Here is an 18,888-nt window from a genome sequence, read left to right as displayed (position 1 = left end):
TTTTGAGGGACAGAGACAGAGCGTGAGAGGGGGAGGGGCAGAGAGAGAGGGAGACACAGAATCTGAAGCAGGCTCCAGGCTCTGAGCTGTTGGCACAGAGCCTGACACGGGGCTCAAACTCACAGACCACGAGATCATGACCTGAGCCAAAGTCGGACACTTAACCAACTGAGCCACCCAGTCACCCTGCATACGATGTCTTTGGATCGCTCCTAAAAATCCTGCTAGGTAGAAAATATTCTTTCCATTTCTCAGATGAGAAAACCGAGGCATGAGCTGGGTCAAACAACTTGCCCGAGGGACTTGAGCCCAGTTCTCCCAATTCCAGGTCAAGAGCCACTTTACTGCCCCTCTGATGAAGTCAGAAGTCCCAGCAGCCTGTCCCCGTTGCCCAGAACTTGTAGGGGCACGTGGAGAGTCAGGCCAATGGGAGTTTGGCCAATGCATTTGGGAGGGTTTGTCTAAAGATCACAGGCACTGGAGAAAGTAGACTCGGGTCTGAACATTGGCACCTCCGCTCAGAGCTGTGTGATCCTGGGCAAATTCATCAGCTTCTCTGAGCCAACATTTCCTCCGCTTCAAAATGAGAATAACAAAATGGACCCCACTGATTATATGAAATAAGAGGAAACATAAGAAGGGCCTAACAGATGCACACAATTACAGAGGATTCTGTTTACCATAACCGTCCAGGACCTGTTCCTATTCCGTGAGGGGGGAACTCCACCAGGCAGGTAGTGGTGAGGGGCAGCGGAGTAATGCCAGGGCAGGAGAGGTGGCAAGGGGCTTTGGAGGGCCTCTCCTGACCTGGGAGCTTGATTTCTTTTTGACCTGGGCACCTCAGCCAGTGGAGATACAAAGCAGGACTCCAAGGAGATAGCCCACCCAGGCTGAGGCCAGCCCCTGCAGGCAGCGACCAGGTCTGCTGGGGTTTTGCATCTGGAACCCCACGGTAGTAGAAGAGACCCCCCCAGGTTCCACTTGGGGCTCTGCCTGCGGTTTCCTGCTGTCAGCAGGCATGACATAGGGCCGCGGCGTGGGCACCAGTGCATGTGAGGTGATTACCCCTTTAATGTTTAATGTGCTGAAAAACCATTAGACCCCGAAATGGACAAGTTCTCAGTTGGTAACTTTAATTATTGTTAAGACTCAGTCACGCCTGCTTATTAGCAATTATGCATGGCATCTCCCAGGGTGCTGTGGGCCTTCCCCTCTCCTCCCTTCTCCTGAGGAGAGCAGCTTTGCAGACTGCTGCCACACAGGTAGTTCCTGCTGCTCCCCTCCGTAGCCTGGCCTTGCTTAGGGCCAGAGAAGGCTGTCTGCCTCTTTTCGAAGGGCAGTAGAGGGAAGGGCCTTGCGGTGCAGATGGGGAGCATCGGAGGGGGGCTGACTGCACAGCACGATATCCTTTACAAGGTACTTTCCTCCCATCACTCATTTCCTCCTCTCACCACCCCCATTTTATAGATAATCCAATTGAGCCTTAGAAGGTGAAGTAATAGGGGCACCTGGGTGGCTCAGTCGGTTAAGCGTCAGACTCTTGGTTTTGGCTCAAGTTATGATCTCACAGTTTGGGAGTTTGAGCCCCACATTGGGGTCTATGCTGACACTGTGAAGCCTGCTTGGGATTCTCTCTCTGTCTCTGCCCCACCCCTGCTCGCATCTCTCTCTCTCTCTCTCTCTCTCTCTCTCTCTCTCTCTCTCTCTCTCAAAATAAATAAACTTAAAAAAAAAACCAAAAAACAAAAAAAGAAGGCGAAGTAATAGCAGTCACCTCCTAGAGCAGCCTGGGCCTGCAGATTCCTGGCCTCTCCGGGGCTGTGTCCTGGAAATGGAGGGTTGAGACATGGTCAGGCAGATGCTGGACGTGGGAGGTGATGGACAACCAGGAACCTGGGTGGCCCAGTTTGAATTAAATGCAAACATATACATCATATACAAAGAAAGCCAGTGTCTAGGGAGAGACACTAGAAACAGATTCATAGAGGCAGACGAAGCAGCGGAGGGGAGGGAAAGAGGGAGGGAGAGAGAGAGAGAAGCCAAAGAGAATCACAGAAATCGCCCGTAGTTCTTTACTCTCCAGGGTAAAGACCTGGCTGGCCGTACTTCCTACCCTCTGGCTCCAAGAGATAGCCTTATATCCTTCCAATAAACTCCACTCTCCTGCTCAAGATAGCTCCCTATCCCAAGTCCCTTAGTGAGCTCAGACATAACCATTTTGAGGCCAGCCCTGGGGTCCACCGGAGAGGAAGGAGCTCTAGCAAGCCTTCTGACTTAGGGGCCAGGGGGGCTCCTGCAGGACAGCAGGCACGATTTTGATTTCAGGAGAAAGGGGCAGAGAGAAGGCAGCTCCTCACCACAGACCACCAGCAAGGCCCATCATCCCCTGGAGAGTCTTCCTGATGGGCCATCTCTCTCTCCTACCACCCCCTGCCTGACCCAGGAAACCCTAACCCTGGGCTATTCTCAGGTGAATGGCAGAGCGATGCTGTGTGCTGGCGGCCCCGCCTCTGGCCCTGATTTTTAAGAAGGGGAGGGGAAAAAATAACAGAAGGGAAAAAGTGAACATGAGTAATGGGCCTGGAATGAGGCATACGAGATAACACTGAATAATAATGCGTCAAAAACTACAAGATGTATTTTTTTTATTTCCCAGTGGAGTTTCCATTGCGCTAATCCATCACCGTGGAGCAGGCAAGATTATGCTTCCCCAAAAAAACTCTGGGAGATAAATGTGAGTAAATTAGGGTTTATTATATTATTTGGGGTGATATAATTTCCAAGCAGGCCCTTATTAAATTACTTCCTCTGGTGCTGACACCTCGTGCCTGGGTTTCTGCACCTTCCCTTCACTCCCCCGTCTGAAGCTGCTTTGTATTTTAATGCTTCTCATCGTCTCTTTTGTGGGGGCGGGGTGCCAGTGGAGAGAGCTGGAAGGAGTGCTGAGTCACTGCTGTCAGGCTGACTTTCTTCCTTGCCAGACTTCCTGTCACTGCAGAACCACAAACTCCTGTAACATCGATGCTGGAAAAAATATAGGGATACCCAGTCTACACCTACATTTTATAGAGGGAGAAACTGAGGCCCAAGGAAGAAAAGTGAGCTGGTTGGGTCCAATGGGTAGGGACACAGTTGGGACTGGCACACCATGTGCTGACTCCCAGCCCAGTGCTCATTCTTTGTGTGGGGTCTTTATGTGCCCATCAGTCTTTTTGGTGAAGGACAGCTGTAAGCCCAACAAGAGAAGCACGTGGACTTTAAGAGTCTTGGTTGTCCACTGTTGAATCCTCCCAGTGACCCAAAGGAGATCTGAGAGAGGACCTGTGATCTAGTCCTGGGTGACCACAAAAAGGCTGTGTGAGCTTAGGCAAGTGACTTCACCTCTCTGAGCTTTTGTAGTAAGTATACCATCTTTATACGAAAAGGCGTGGAAGAGCTTAGTGGTTTTCATACTACATTTTCAGCAGTGGAATTCTGTTTTGGAAGCGTATTTGGAACTCTAACACATAAAATATTAAATGCAGAATTACTCTGACTGAAGAAGCAGCCTGGGCTTGGATGACCCTCCCCTCAGGTTGCTTCCATCTTTCCCCCACCTGGTCTGACACTGCCGGGCCCAGCTTCAGCATCTTACCCTGATTTTGCCCCATAGCGCTCTCCTGCCACTCTCACCAAGTCCTGCCCAGTCTCCAAAGATGCACGCCAGTGTCCCTTGTGGCCTTGAGGGTCTCTGATCAAACTCCACAAGACCCATCCACAAAGCCTGAGAGCTTGGTGCCAACACACGATTCTGCGGAAATGAGCCTCAGGGCTGTGCCATTTATTAGCTGTTATCACCTGGGGCAAGTTATTACTTTTGATCTGAGTCTATCTCGTCATCTTTGAAATGGGCTAATAAAATAATCTTGACCTCAGAAGGCAGTGAGGTTTAAATGAGAAAATACATAGAAGAGACTTAGCATGGTTCCTGGCATGCTGTAAATTATAGCGATCATTTTCATTATAAATACTACCACTGTGGTGTTTTTGTTTTATATTCTTTTTTGGTGAGGCATATGCAAGAGCTTATTACAGTATACAATAGATGCTTAACAAAAGGATAAATGGTACCTGTCATTAAAATTTTTTTTTAATGTTTATTTTTGAGAGGCAGAGACAGTGGGAGCAGGAGAGGGGCAGAGAGAGACGGAGACACAGAATCTGAAGCAGTCTCCAGGCTCCAAGCTGACAGCACAGAGCCCGATGCAGGCTCGAACCCACAAACTGTGAGATCATGACCTGAGCTGAAGTCCCACGTTTAATTGATTGAGCCACCCAGGCACCCCAGTAACTGTCATTTTTATTAGCTATCATGATAGCAGGCACCATGGGGAACCTAATGGTAGATACCCTCTTGTCTCCACTCTCACGGGACTCCCAAGTTCTGCTCGTCCACCTGGATAGGAGCGTTAATGCTGCCCCGATGGGGGTCTGGGCTTCAGGAGAGGTCACTAGGGAGCCTGGAGGAGCACATCATAAGCACCAGCAGAGGAGATCGGCAAAGGCTTCCGAGGGAAGGACCGATCTTCTTGAGAGACAGCACATCACACAAACAGGGTCATTTAGAGCGACACCTGCGAAGTGACAGACACAGGGAGTAATGGTGGCTGCCTGGGACTGTGGGGAGCAGGGGTGGGAAAGTAGGGTTCCATAGGTACAGAGCTGTTTTGCAAGATAAAACCTGTTTTGGAGATTGGTAACACAGCAACACACATGTATTTGACACCGCTGACCTGTACATTAAATACAGTTAAGTTGGTAAATTTCATGTTATGTGGGTTTAACCACCATTAAAAATTAAAAAAAGAAAATCTTGGGGGGGGGGCGTAAAAACCCAACAAGAACGCCTACAACACCGATTTCTGACTTCCCGGTCCCGTAGGTCAGAAGTCTGGTGTGGCTCAGAGGCTCCACAAGCGTGACCTCAAGGTATTGGCCAGGCTGTGTTCTCGTCTGGATTTCTCGGAAAAATCCGCTTCCGAGCTCATTCAGGTTGTTGGCAGCGGTGGGCCGAGGCCCCGTTTTCTTGCCGGCTGCTGGCTGGTGGTCACTTTCAGCACCCCCAGGCTGCTCTCACGTGCTATCTGCGGGGTCCCCCTCCACCTTCAGGCCAGCGGCAGCGTGTTGCCTTGTCATGCTTCTGCTCTCTCTGGCATCCCTTCTGTGACCAGCGGGAGAAGCTCTCTTTTGAAAGGGCACGGCGATTAGGTCAGGCCACCTGAATAATCTCTGTGTCTTAAGGTCAGTGATTTGGGACTTTAAATATATCTGAGAGATTCCTGACAACAATACCTCGCTTAGTGTTCGAATTATCTGGGGAGGGGAACTTGGGAGTGATTTGAGAATTTTGCCCACCTTGGCAGGCATCTTCCGAATGGGGATGGAAGGAGAGACAGGATTTCCGAGGGTGAAGAGGGGCGTTCTGGGGGGAGGGCTCCCGAACAAGGAGGGCGAGGAGGAACCCTGGGGGCTGGACTGTGTCTGTAGGGTGGGAGAGGCAGGGCTGGCGGGTGTGTGGTGCCCAGACCCTCCTGTGAACTGTGGGCTCTGTGGACCAGAGTCGCCTGGGAAGTAGAAGAGATGTTCCTCTTTGCTTGGTTCCTTTCTCCTTTCATTCTGTTGTTCTTCACCCGTTTTGTAAGTATCACGGAGTACCTACTGCGTGCCAGGCCTGTGCTGGATTCTGAGGACACAGCGGTGCGCAAAGTGGGCATGACCCTCCCCGCTATGTGCTCTCCAGAGAGGAGAGACAAGCCAAGAGGGGCTTCCCATGCAGAGGGGAGTGTAGCGTCAGGGGAGGCATTGGAAGGCCCCTCGCCCCACGGCCCAGTTTAGAGCGGATGGAGCAGGAGCTGCTTGCCTGCATCGGAAGCTGGAGGGGTGACGGAGACCCCGTGAAGAGCCATCTCGGGGTGCTTGCCCGGGCCCCTTCTGTCTTTTGCCAGAAGAAGGGCTGCACTGGCCCTGTGAGGACCCCCACATGGGTCTGAGACACACAGTTCTGGGGGAAAGAGGACACGGGAGGAAGTGCAAAACTGTTTGATCAGAGTCTGGCCCCTGGGAAAGAGCTAAGTGTCTTTTTGCTGGCAGCTGCAGCAAAAGGTGCAATCATTGGAAGGTGGCATTTTGCATTCAAATTGTTCCCATCAGCCAGTGACATTTTCTTGTTCCTTCTGGTCGGGAGGCCTTTCAGTGCCACAGACTCAAATGACTCAAGAGTCAGAATTTCTTTCCCTCCGGGGGAGAAACCAGTGCAGTCACCCTGGGGTGGACATACACATTAACAGAGGTTACAAAAGCAGATGAACGAGTGACGCAGCCAGGACCAAGGGTGTGTGTGGGGACACGGGAGAAAGCAAAGTGCACGTCCGTGTCCTGTGCGTCCGAACCATTTGGCGTCTGTGAGCATGGCGTGTCCCCTCAAGTGCACTCATTGCCACGGAGAGAAAGGCGCACAGTTGGGTCTGTGTGTGAGTGTGCATGCCGAGAAAAGAGGCGAGCGGGTGTGCATGAGAGCGTGTACGCGCGTGGGTGCAGATAAGCCCCTGTCGGTGCCCGGGCGTGTGTGTGGCTGGGCAGTTTATGGCAGGCTATGGCGTGGTCGGTTTCAGGGGTGGCTGGCAGCTGACCTGTCCCTTGACTCAACGCACCCCTACCCACGGTCTTCCCATCTTGGTGAGGGGCCCCACCGCACGCCCTGCTGCCAAGCCCCAAGCCTGGGGGTCCTTGTCTCCCTTGCTTTCCTCTCAAGTTCAAATTCCTCTTCTTGAGATAGACCTTTTGTGACCAGTTCAGCCAAAATAGCTCCGTTGGGTCCTCTGCAGGTATCATCCATTGCAGCACACGCTTCTTTCCTTTACAGCATTAACTTACTTTGCTTTGTTTGTTTACATGATGGTGCCCTTCCATCCTTCGACAATGCAGTTCCCTGGGAGCAGGGGTCAGCTTTCATGTTCACTTCTGTGTACGCAGTAGGCACGCAGTAAATGCTCTGTAGAATGAGTGATGAATGACTTGTTTCCTTGTGTTGCCCCAGGGCTGATGTGGGCCTTAGAGGCGTTGTTTCAGTGCAAAGACAGTGTGACACAGAACAAATTGGCATCCGAGGGAGTGAGTTCCTTGTCCCTGGAAGCATTCCAGTAGAGCCTGAGTGAATGCTGTTAGCTTTCCACACCCACAGATTACCACCTAAGTGCCATGTTGTGGGACACAAGGGTCGTCAAAAACTGGTCATGTTTTGTTTTTTTTTTTAATTTTTTTTTTAACGTTTATTTATTTTTGAGACAGAGACAGAGCATGAACAGGGGAGGGACAGAGAGAGAGGGAGACACAGAATCTGAAACAGGCTCCAGGCTCTGAGCTGTCAGCACAGAGCCCGACGCGGGGCTTGAACTCACGGACCATGAGATAATGACCTGAGCCGAAGTCGGACGCTTAACTGACCAAGCCACCCAGGCGCCCCGAACTGGTCATGTTTTTAAAAATCTATTTATTTTGAGAGAGAGAGGGGGAGAGTACAAGCAGGGGAGGGATAGAGAGAGGGAGAGAGAGAATCCCAAGCAGACCCTGTGCAGTGTGGAGCCCAACGCAGGGCTCCATTTCATGAACTGTGAGATCGTAACCTGAGCTGAAATCAAGAGTCAGTTGCTTACCCGAGCTACCCAGGTGCCCCAAGAACTGGTCACATTTTACCTCCCCAGCCTCACACCTCCTGTCTGCACATGTTGTTATCATGGCCCAGAAGGCCCTTCCTTTCTTCCTTGATGGAAACTCATTCTCATCCTTGTAGCCTGCGCTTGAGTATTCCTGCTCTATGCAGTTGTCTTTGACTCTCCAGACAGAACCAAGTCTCTGATGCTTTGTCACTGCTCCTGGGGCCCTGCTGCATGGGCCTCCTAGCCTGACCCCTTTGGTGTGTTTAGCTTTGCACCCCTGCAGTAGACCCAAACTTCTCACAGATGAGGCTTATAGCTTGGTATCCCTAAGGCCCATAGTGGGAGGTCTGGCAGGAAAGTGAAAGGTGCAGGTGCAATAAATGTATCTTCTATTCTCTGCCCACTCCCTGCGGTCCCTCTGATTTTGTGGACACCAGAGGTTGGTCCTTTCTCATAACTCCTGGGCTCAGCTTGAGAGCCTCTGATGCCCCCAAGAGAAGACCGTAACCAGATGACTATCCAGACCCCGGGAGAGCCAGTGACAGGTGGGGTACCTTCCCCAAGCCTGGGTCACTGGGCAGAGGGACTTGAACTCAGGTCACCAAGGAAGCTCACAAAGCTCCTCCCTAATAGGGCCTGAATGGATTGTTCTGGGGAGACCCCGGGAAGAGACAACACTTTCTGAGAGGCCAGGGCTGGGTGAGGATGGAAAACTCGAGCTCCGGAGATCCCTCTCTCAGTGTGCATTCCACCAGAGATGCAGAGAGCATAGGAACAGTGGCAGAGGGCCAGGCCAGCTTGGGCTGCTCTGTGCTGAGCCTCCGCAGCAGCCTGGGCCACCTGAGGCAGGATGCCAGTCTCGGAGCAGGCTGGGCTTGTAGGTGTGCAGGGGCAGCAGAGAGCCCTGGGGAGGCACCAAGGGGCAACGCCTTGAACCTGAAGTTGGAAGCTCGGGGTCCATTCTGGCTGTATGGCTTCCTAAGCACACAGCCTAGGACCCATCCTAGCCTCGGCTTTCTCATCTGCAACGTGTTGTGCGTCGTCTCATTTAATCTTCACAGCATCTCTGTGCGGTAAGCACTCTTACATTTCCTATTTTACAGAGGAGGAAACCAAGGCTTATGCCAAATAATTGGCACCTAGCCATGTTGTTAGGCAGTGTGGGGGGTTCAAAGCTGTGCCCTGGCTAGCTGTGCAGCACAAGTCCTCAGCCACTATGTTACCCTGCCTTACGGTTTCTGCCACACCTCGCTCCTAGGATGAGGGTGAACATCTGGCAGTGTGGGAGGCTCATGTGTGAGCAGGTTCACGTGTAGGACCATGGCTGTGTGGCCTGGGCTCAGGGCAGCCCCTTTTCCTGGACACGGCTCCCTTCCCCCACTCGGCTCTCACTTGTCCACCCCTGGGGGGCAGGTGCAGGCTGGTGCCCTCTCTGCCTGCTTCGGCTGCTGCTAAACTTTACACTGGGCTGTGTCATTAGCCCAACAACAAGCTCCCTGTTTGACTAGCCCTGTCCAAATTTGCTCGGCGCGAGCAGGAGCCCATGGTAAGTAAACGGTTTTCTGTTGATATTTGAGCACTAATGAAGAGGCAGCGAGCGGGCCCATTAATAACTGAGGAGATGATTGTGTTTGCAGAAGGCCTGTATACAGCGTGTCCGCCTGCCCAGACAGGGCCCGCCTCCTTATTGATTTCCCAATAAGCCGCAGTGTTCTTGTTCTCAGCACAGGCGGGAGGCATACCCTGTGCGGTCCCAGGGTTGGATCTCCTGTGCCTGGGTGCTGCGACCCCACAGAGGCTCCTGGCCTGGCTCTCAGGTGAGGGTGGGGGCTTCATTCATTCCCCATTCATTCATTCACCATGCATGGATCAAGCATCTTTTATGCACAGCTCACTCTGCCAATAGTCAAGTGCCTACCCACACCTGGAAACAGAGCCTGCCCTTGACCTTACTGGAGGGCTTGTCCCCGATCCCTTTGGACAGACACACGGGTAAAAGCTGATTCTCTGTGGACCTCTGACCATGCACCTTATCACCATATGCTGCCCACCAGAGCCCTCTACCCTCATCTTAACTGACCACTTGCCTGATCTGTGAGGGAAGTTGTCCCTCTGGCTGGCCTTGGAGTGGTGTCTTTCCTCCACATGTTGTCCTTTAACACTGAGATCCAACAGGCTCAGCTTGGGGATTTCTAGTTTCAGATAGGATAGTTAGTTATGGAGAAGGGCTATAGGGCATGGCTGGAGGCCTGCTCATCCTCCCTGCTGGGAACCTTCCAGATTCTGATCTCTCCAGGGAGTTTCCAGGGCCAGGACTTGAAGAGGGTCTCTCTGTCCCCCAGCCTGCACCTGCTTTGGGGCAATTTATGGCCTGTCTTGAAGGCGACAACAAGATGACCAAGGCAGTATCCTATCTGATGAGCTCAGTCTGGTAGATGAGGCTGACCTATAAACAAATACTTGGAGAAAAAAATTATACTATACTGACAGCATATACTGAGGGCCATAGGAGCAGAAAGGAGGGTGCTAGAAGGCAGGAGGACTTCTCAGAGGAGGTGACATTTAAGCAGTTTCCTTGAGGCTGGGGAGGGCTTAGAGAAGCCACAGTGACTGCTTCCGTGGGTGAGGAAGGAAAAGCATGGGGTCTGCCAGATCCAGATTTGTGTCTCCTGACCAGGATGGATTTTTGGTGGAAGGATTTTGTTGGGCAGGTCCTTGAGTTGGAATTGGGTGTTGGGTTGGGCTTGGAGTGAGATACCCCTGGAGAAACATCCTCCCGGACTGGGTGTTAGTGTCCACAGCTTTCCCCCCCATTAGAATACTCGTGAGAGAAGATGAAGTAAGGTGTGGGCGTGGGAGTCAGGCCGCTGACACTCTCCTCTTAGCCTGGCCATTAACTGGGAAAAGTTACTTCACCTCTTGGAGTCTTCGTTTCCTGCAGTGTCAAACAGAGCGGATAATACATGCCTCCCCAAAAGGGGAGAATCGCTTGGGGTAAGAGAATAAAAAGTGCTGTAGAGAAAAGCAGCACAGTGCTGGGAGGCCTCAGTAAACCAAGAAACACCACCAAAGCACCTGTGTTTAACTTGGTCCCTAGGTGAGGCACATATCTTATGCACTACACGTCATATCAGTCTTCTCTTGTTGTGGCCCAGCATTGAGGGGTGGTGGGTAGGTGTAAAGCCCATCAACAAACACCAACAAAAAAATGATACTGGCAGGATCCCAGGGCCAGACTCTGATGCCGGGGACCAGGGATGTGAACCGGAAGGACTGAGGAGGATGCCCGAACTTGTCCTAAGGAAGCCAGCCTTGCACTGTGTCCCCTCTCCCAAGGACACAGAGACCCCTGGCAGGGCTGCTGGCTTGAGTGCTTTCTACCAGAGGGACCTGAGCGCCTGGTCAATGGGGGCAATTCAGAGTCCCCTTAGGGGTCTGGAAGAGTTCTGAGGAGTGAGATTCCAGCCTACTGGACCTGCTCCCTCAGCCTTTCATTCTGGTCCTGAACTGCCTCCCTTTTCCACTCTCATCTTTGCGATCTGCATGATCCTGGGGCCGCAGAGGGGCAGCCCATCTGCTGGCTGGGATCTCCAGATTAGTGGGTGTCTTTGACCAGGTTCTAATGGGGAGAGACGAGATACTGGCAATAGCGATCTCATTTCTGCCCCCCTCACTGCCACACTGCCATGTACTACTTGCTGTTGCTCACTGAGAGCTGGAAAGAACGAACCCCAGCTCCCCTGTCAACTCCTGGCAGGGCTAGCACAGCTGGCTGAAATGGCAGGTATCCCCATGTGCGGCCAAACCCCCGGGGTCCTGGCTGCCGATGTGGGACTGGATATTGGGATGAGTCACCTCTGGAATCTCTAGTCCTAACCACCTTCTTCTGGAAACTGGAGAGGAGTGCTAGAATGAAGGGAAAGATCTGAGTCATGGCTGGAATCTTCACCCAGGTGGCACAGGGTGGCCAAGCTTGCATGTAGGCGACGGTGCTGCCTCTCACAGGGGAGCTGTTTGTGGACACGGAACCATGAATTCTGCTGAGTCTTGCAGCTCTGGCTCACTGCCCTGGAACGAGCATATGGCCACACGGGAGGAATTGTTTCTCCCTCCCTCCGCATCTTGCTGTGTCCCCATATATGGAGCCGCAGCTCCCTGGCGGCAGTCACAAGAGTTGCTTCTGTTCTTACTCTGTGCTTGCAGTCGCTTCCTGTCTCTATGTGAGTTGATGGGATGGGAAGAGGGGCCCGCACCAGAATGGCCTGGGCAACCTTCCTGTCTCTCCCCACAGGGCTGCCCTGTCTGCAAGGCGCCTGCATTCCTCTTGTGCTTGTCGGGATGGAGGCTGCCCTGGGGGGAAAGGACCTGCAGGTCTGAGTGCGAAGTCCGATTCCAAGCAAAAGTATGAAGAGCCCAACTGTGGATGTAGATCCAAGCTTTGCTCGCCAACCCAGCCTTCCTGGCAATTAGCTGGTGAATCTTTCTGTCCCTGTGGAGGGGACTGCTATTTGAGCCAGGCAGCAGAGGAGGGACAAGCTGGACTGGGGGACAGAGCACCATGGGGGCAGAAGGTGGCATGGGCAAAGTGGCCCAGAGAAAGAGCACTAGCCAACAAGCCAGAAGGAGAGGATGGAGGCAGACTCTGGATGCCTCGGATGCCAAGCTGAAGACTTTGAACTTTCTCAGACAGATGTAGGGGTGGGGGGTGCGCACAAAGTTTATGTCAAGGCATTACAAATCCCAGAATTGTAGGGATCTGGAAACATGGCTACAGATTTAGTGGGAAGAGCAAGGGAGAGTAAGGTGTCACAAGGAACCTGAGGAACCCGAGGGTTTCAAATTCCATTGCGGGGGAGGTGTGGACGGCATGCTGAGAAGTGAGGAGCTGGGAAGGAAAGAGGAGGGGTTGTCTGGGGACAGAAGGACAAGGACGCCAGGAGAAAAGGTGTGGTGAGAGAGCAGGACTGGAGATACAGCCAATGAGGACACTTCCGCATGCTCCTCGAGGGCAGAAAGAAGAGGCAGGAAGCAGCAAGCAGGAAATGCCCAGAAGGATGGGAGCCTCAGAAAGCAGAGAGTAGTTCCAGTGAAATCGAGGACTGGAGGTGCTTTGCATGGAGCAAGGGAGGGGGCACCCAGAATTGAACTTAAGCAGAAAGAGGTCTTTCCAAAGTGAGAAACGCCACTCAGAAGTCAGAGAGGATAAGGACCAAGGACAGCTCCTAGACGTGGTCATGGGGAAGTGGAGACAAAGGGTTAGTTTGACAGGGATGCACTCCAGCTCACTCTCTGCTAGACTGGGGTGAACTCACATTGCCTGGTAAATTCGCATCTGGTTCCCATGGTGAAGCTCATGTTCCTTAAGGCGGGTTTGAATCTGTCATGTCCTGCATGTCTTGTGGCACTCCAGTCCAGCCGGGCATCTCCTTGTCTTTTCCATATCTTGCTATGCTTTTGCAAATGCTGAGCCCAGTGTCTGGAATAACCTCTTGCCTCTTCTCCCATTGATAACTCCTGCCCATTGTTAAAGACCCCACTCGTAGGTCACCTCCTCTAGAAAGCTTTCCAGGGTGTCTACTCTTTCCTCGGGCAGCATATTGTGGACTTTGTTGGTAGTTTACCCATGAAAATTCACGGACAGATTCTCATTTTGTTTGGGCACTCACCACTCTCCCCAGTGGCTTTAGGGGAAGCTGACTCCCTGTGAGTGTCAGGCCTCAGGGATGAGTCTGTTTTGTTTTTTTTTGTTGTTGTTCAGTTCATTCATTTTGAGGGAGATAGAGACAGCATGAGTGGGGGAGGGGCAGAGAGAGAGAGAGAATCCCAAGAAGGCTCTCCACTGCCAGCACAGAGCCCGATGCAGGGCTCAAACCCACAAAGCTGCGAGATCATGTCCTGAGCTGAAACCAAGAGTTAGACACTCAACTGACTGAGCCATCCAGGTACCCAGTACGATTGGTCTTAAATAAACCTAGTCCTTTTGTTAGTGACTGGTTCAGGTACATTGGGAATGTACCCCACATTTGGACCAATAAGACACACAAAAAGAAGTAGATGAAGGAGCTTCTGGAAAGTCTTCTTGCTTCTAGAAGAAAGCCACAGACGAGAAAAGTCTCCCATTTCTTGTGTGCTGCACACTCTCAGATCTGGAAGGAGTGCCCTGAACTGCCTGGTCCTGTCACCAGACTAAAGATGAGACCAAGACCAGGGAGAGCACAGAGGACACGCAGGGCAGAGGGAAGCCAGGTGCATAGTCGCACCATTGAGCCCTTGTGTGAGCCAGTTCTGGATCCTGCCTTCGCCCTCGACTTTATGCTGCAGAAAATAATACCCTTTCCTTATTATTTAAGTTATCTTGAATAAGGTTTTTTTGTGACCTGCAGCCCAAAATGTGCTAACAGATGCAGTTCCAATAGCACTTTTGGCCCCTCCATGATATCATATCGTGTTCCAGGCTGGGAGATTCTCACCAACAGGCTGCCGTAGTCATAGCTCTGTCCCTGTTCCTTAGCACTGTGCCTCAGAATACCAGTCCAGAGGTGGATTGAGTAAGTGAATGGATGAACCCTAGGCTCATTTGGACATACTTCTTAGGGTATCCTGCCTCAAAGTAGGCTTTATTTTCAGTTCCCTCCCTTCCCAAAAAAGTGCCAGCTCCGTCACAAGCATTCTGTCCCTACTCCCTTCTTGGTATGGTTGACACGGAACAGAATAAACTTAAGCTCTGGGTACTCGTCTGATGCCATGCTGTGGGCTGGTATCAGAGCAGCAGCCACAGATCAGGACTCCTGGCTTTGAGGCTGGCACTTAACTCTGTGCCAGGAACCATGCTAAGGATGTAGAGATAAGTGACAGACAGTCCCTTAGTCTCCAAAGGAGGAAACACAGGTGTAGGATCTATATAATCACAACTGGTATGAACTGTATACTTGGGGCACAATGTACACCCACAATTTAAAGTCTGGTTGCCCAAGTGTGTACCTTCCTGATTAGCAATTAGTCTGAGATCTCTTGAAGTTCCCCCAAGCTCCTTGAATTGTTCAGTAACCCTGGGGGCTTCCTTGTTCTGGAAAGGGTGGTGCCCCTCCAAATGCCAGGCACGGAGAGAGCTGCAGCTGAGGGCCCAGCGCTGCTGTGACTGACTGTGGCTTCTCATAGCTGATGAGAAGGGCCCACAGGCTCTTGTCCTCCAATCCTAAGGCCCCTGCCAGACCACAGTGGGGCTCCAAACTTGGTCTTCAAACCTTCAGCACCCACACAGTCAGCCATTGTTACCAAAAGTATAAACACTGCCCAAGGATTTCTGGGTCTGGAGGAACCACACACATGGTTGGCCCAGACCAGCCCTCTCCTGTGCACTTTTGGGTCCTTGACTTGGGCCCTGGTCACTCACCGGGACACCCTCTTTCCTTAGGATAATTGTATTTTAGGGGTCTGGATTTTCCAGGCTGTTTGGTCCAGACACAGATCTCCCTGACCCATTCAGACTATTTCCAGTTTGGGGCTATTATGAATTGTGCTGCTGTGAACCTTCCTATAAAAGCCTTTGTGTGGATGTATGTTTTCTTTATAAGGTTTTGAAGTTTAAATAGGAGCTGACTAGGTTGTTAAAGCCAGAGGAAAACATTCCTGGCTGGGTACACATGTGAAAAAGCTCAGAAGATCAAAGTGCCTGCTGTATGCAGGGTAGTAGTTCAGTTTTGTAGGGGAGGAGAAAAATCTCTTTTCCTCTTTCCATCTTGGGTTCATTTCCTGAGGCCCTGAAAATTAGAATGACAAAAGGAGACAGACTAACAAGAGAAAAACTGGGGCGCTTGGTTTCGTCTCAGGTCATGATCTCGTGGTTTGTTAGTTCAGGTCCTACATTGGGCTCTGTGCTGACAGTATGGAGCCTGCTTGGGATTCTCTGTCTCCTTCTCTCTCTGTCCCTCCCTCCCTCTCTCTTTCTCTCAAAAATAAATAAACATTAAAAAAAAATAAAAACAGAGTTTATTAACACATGTGTCTTGCATCACACAAGAGAACTCAGTGATGAATAACTCAAATGGGTAGTTAGAACTTGGGCTTATATAGCATCTTAACAAAGAACAATAAATTTGTAGAGAAGTGATAAGACAAAAAAACAGGGGTTTAGGTTCTTACTGGTGGCAGGCTGTGGGAAGGTAAATAATGTGGGGGAAACTAATGGAATATAAGGTGGTTTTAGCAAGATTTCTTATGTAGATTACTCTGGTGCCTTCCTGCGCTGAAAAGAGTCTAGCGTTGTCATCATTGATTAACAGTCATCCTGCCCTTCCTGGTATAGAGGAGACCAAAAAGTTTGCCCTGTGTTTGCTTTTTAAAAATTGCCTTTAGTCCACGAGCATCTGGGTGGCTCAGTCGGTTAAGCATCCGACTTCGGCTCAGATCATGATCTCACAGTTCATGAGTGAGTTCAAGCCCCTTGTCGGCCTCTGTGCTGACAGCTCAGAGCCTGGAGCCTGCTTCAGATTCTGTGTCTCCCTCTCTCTCTGCCCCTCCCTGATCATGCTCTGTGTGTCTCTATCTCTTAAAAACAAACATTAAAAAAATAATAAGAAAATAAATTGCTTTCAGTCTAAAACAATCCTTCTGCCAGAGTGGCATGTTTTGAGGTAGCATCCTCTGAACCCTTTCATATCTCAGGGGATTGGGATAGAGAGGTAGCAGGGGCTGGACCACTAAGACACTGTGAATGGGGGAGAAGTGTGTTGAGTTGCATCTTAAAGGCTGTAAGGAAACTCAGAGCATTCTAGAGGAATCAGCATATGGTCAGATGTGCTTTGTGGAAAGATCACAGGCTTGTAGCACAGAGAATGGGCCAGCTAGAAAGGTGTTATAACTGACAGGTGAGAGATAAAAAAGTTCTAAGCCTGGTCCTGGCTAGCGGTGGGGGTGGTTGGAGGGCGGATTGGATAGATTGAGGCTCTGTGTCTGCGTGTCCATGGGGAGGGCAGGATGTGGGGGCTGAGGGGGTAGCCTAGTGATTCAACCTTGCCTGCAGCCCCACGAAGACCCCTTTCCCAGTGGGGAGGCAGCCCCCAGCTCTCTTCTCACGCACTCGTGTATGGCTCTCAAGGTTAGCACTATGGGGGTCAGCGCTGTCTAAATGTTGATTACAGAGACGGTGGGAGCTGCTCAGATTTCTAATTAAGATTAAAGAATGTACCTGGCTTATAAATGGTTCTCAGGAATGTATAATTTGATTAGCCTGTTTTCTCTGGGCGCTTTAATTTCTGGATTAGTGAACCTGGCCTCTGACGCCAGGTGGGGCCACTTGCTCACCACACACAAAGTTTGGGACCCTGCCGGCTATTAGGATGGGAGGTAGGTAGTTGGGGCAAGAGGCAGAGCAGAGGAAGCCTTGGGCAGAGGGGCACTTCTTCTCTTTCTTCTCATCTTCCTCCCTCTCTGCTTCTGGACAAGAAGGATGAATGCCCAGCTCGGGATCAAAAAGTGCCCAAATGTTGACTATAAAATAAATGTGCTCGCTTGGACCTCATTTACATTCATTTATTTCTCTCCAAAGGTGCCTGAGGCTGGGCCCTCCCACTCCTGAATCCGGTTCCTCTTCCCTCCCCCTTCCCGTTTTGAGCCTGGCCAGCTAATCCCCAGCAGGGCCCCCAGCAGGGCTAAGGTCTCTTTAGGGAGCATTGCCCCAGTGTCAGCCATAATCACCCGGCAGCTTTAGGGCCGTGTCAAAGGCCACCTCTTCCCACTGGGCCCTGGGCACTGCCAGTGAGGGGCCAGGCCGACGGTAGGAATCTGGCGGACAGGGGAAGTCATATCTCCCCTGCGGGAAGCATCCGAGGCTCCGGGGAAGTCACTCTTCCTTCACCCTCCTCATCATCCTGCCCCAGACTGCCTTATGACTTGTGACCCCTAGGCACTTTCCCTTCTGTGGGTCTCTTCCATCGTTAAAAATAAGTAAATAACTCTATTTTGTGACCACGTTGATATAAAGACAAATAAATTGATATTATATGTTAAAATTCTTTCTCTGGAAGCTCATTTGTTTTGTTCTGATTTTAAAAGAAATTAAAACACTTCCGATGGGCCTCGGATAAGGCAGCCCCCCAAAGCTCCCAGATGGCAGCATACCTCCCACCCACTGACCTAGTGACAAGTGGCAGGACTTGGGGCTCTGGCAAACCAGGTCTGCTCCATCCAGCAGAGGTCCTCAGGGGAAGCCTGTGTTCGTTCTGTCCTCGGGCCATCCCTAGCCTCTCCCTAGCCCCTCTGCACCCTGCTTCTGAAACCCAAGACACTCCTGTAGATGGCACCAAAGCTTTCCCAGCCCCCGACCAGGCCTGCCCCGGATGGCTCTCCTTTCCTGGGCCTCATTGTTTTCTGAGTGTCTGCCTTGCTCTTGGACTTGCACATGACTGACCTCTGGGGGTCTTGGTGCAATGCTCAGCTCCTGGGGGGTAGGCGTTCTGAGAGTGGCTTAGGATGCCTGGGGGTGGGGAGTCTGTGGGGTGTTTAAAGAAGATTCCAGGGGCTCTCACCTAGACTTCTACATCAGACGGTCAGGTTGGAGTGGGGAATCTGCCCTGTAAGGGCCTCCTCAGGTCATTCCCTCCCCATGCACATGAATGTTGGAGGGCCCTGGTGTCAGGAAAGGGCATGAACTCTCCTTGCTCCTCCTTCCTTTTCCCAGGCCTCAGGCTGCTTGCGTCTGTTTCACCCCTGCACAGAATTCAACCAATGTCGTCAACCACAGTGATAGGAATGATGGAGGAGGAAGGGAGAGGTGTAGTCCAATCGGTGCTTCGTGGAATTTAGAGTCTTCTTTCCAAGAGGGTAGGGATTGCCCTCTGTCTGCCACTCCCACCCCCACCCATACAAGAGGCTTGTCTTTTCAGGCTTGTGTGGAAGAGGTCTAGAGGCTCAGATCCATCCACCAGCTTCTGAAGTTAACAGGAAACATCTCTGACAAAAATGCTTATTGATAGAAAAATGCTCAGTTTTAGGAAAGCAGCATAAGAAACAGTGAAGGCAAGAATTGCATGCATTTTTTTTTAAAGATTTTATTTTTAAGGAATCTCTACACCCAATGTAGGGCTCAAACTCACAACCCTGAGATTGAGAGTCACATGCTTTCCCGACTGAGCCAGCCAGGCCCCCCAGAATTGGATGCGTTTGAAGAAATGATTCTAGTTTCTCTAAGAAGGTG

The 18,888-nt window shown here is 51.3% G+C and overlaps 1 protein-coding gene across 3 annotated transcripts in view; it reads left to right on the top strand.

Annotated features, from left to right (window-relative positions):
• Window positions 1-18,888, top strand: part of BUD13 (BUD13 homolog) — a 308,262-nt gene that overhangs the window by 154,109 nt on the left and 135,265 nt on the right. For 2 of the 3 annotated variants that reach the window (XR_002145297.3, XR_006585962.1), the window contains exon 11: window positions 2,657-2,734. The exons of the other annotated variant lie outside the window; for it this stretch is intronic. The gene's annotated coding sequence lies outside the window, so the exon portion shown is untranslated. The remainder of the gene's footprint in view (window positions 1-2,656; window positions 2,735-18,888) is intronic. 3 annotated transcript variants of the gene reach the window in all.

Source organism: Felis catus, chromosome D1 (genome assembly GCF_018350175.1).
Source record: "Felis catus isolate Fca126 chromosome D1, F.catus_Fca126_mat1.0, whole genome shotgun sequence".
NCBI classification, from domain to species: domain Eukaryota; kingdom Metazoa; phylum Chordata; class Mammalia; order Carnivora; family Felidae; genus Felis; species Felis catus.
This window is presented reverse-complemented; position numbering and strand designations above follow the sequence as displayed.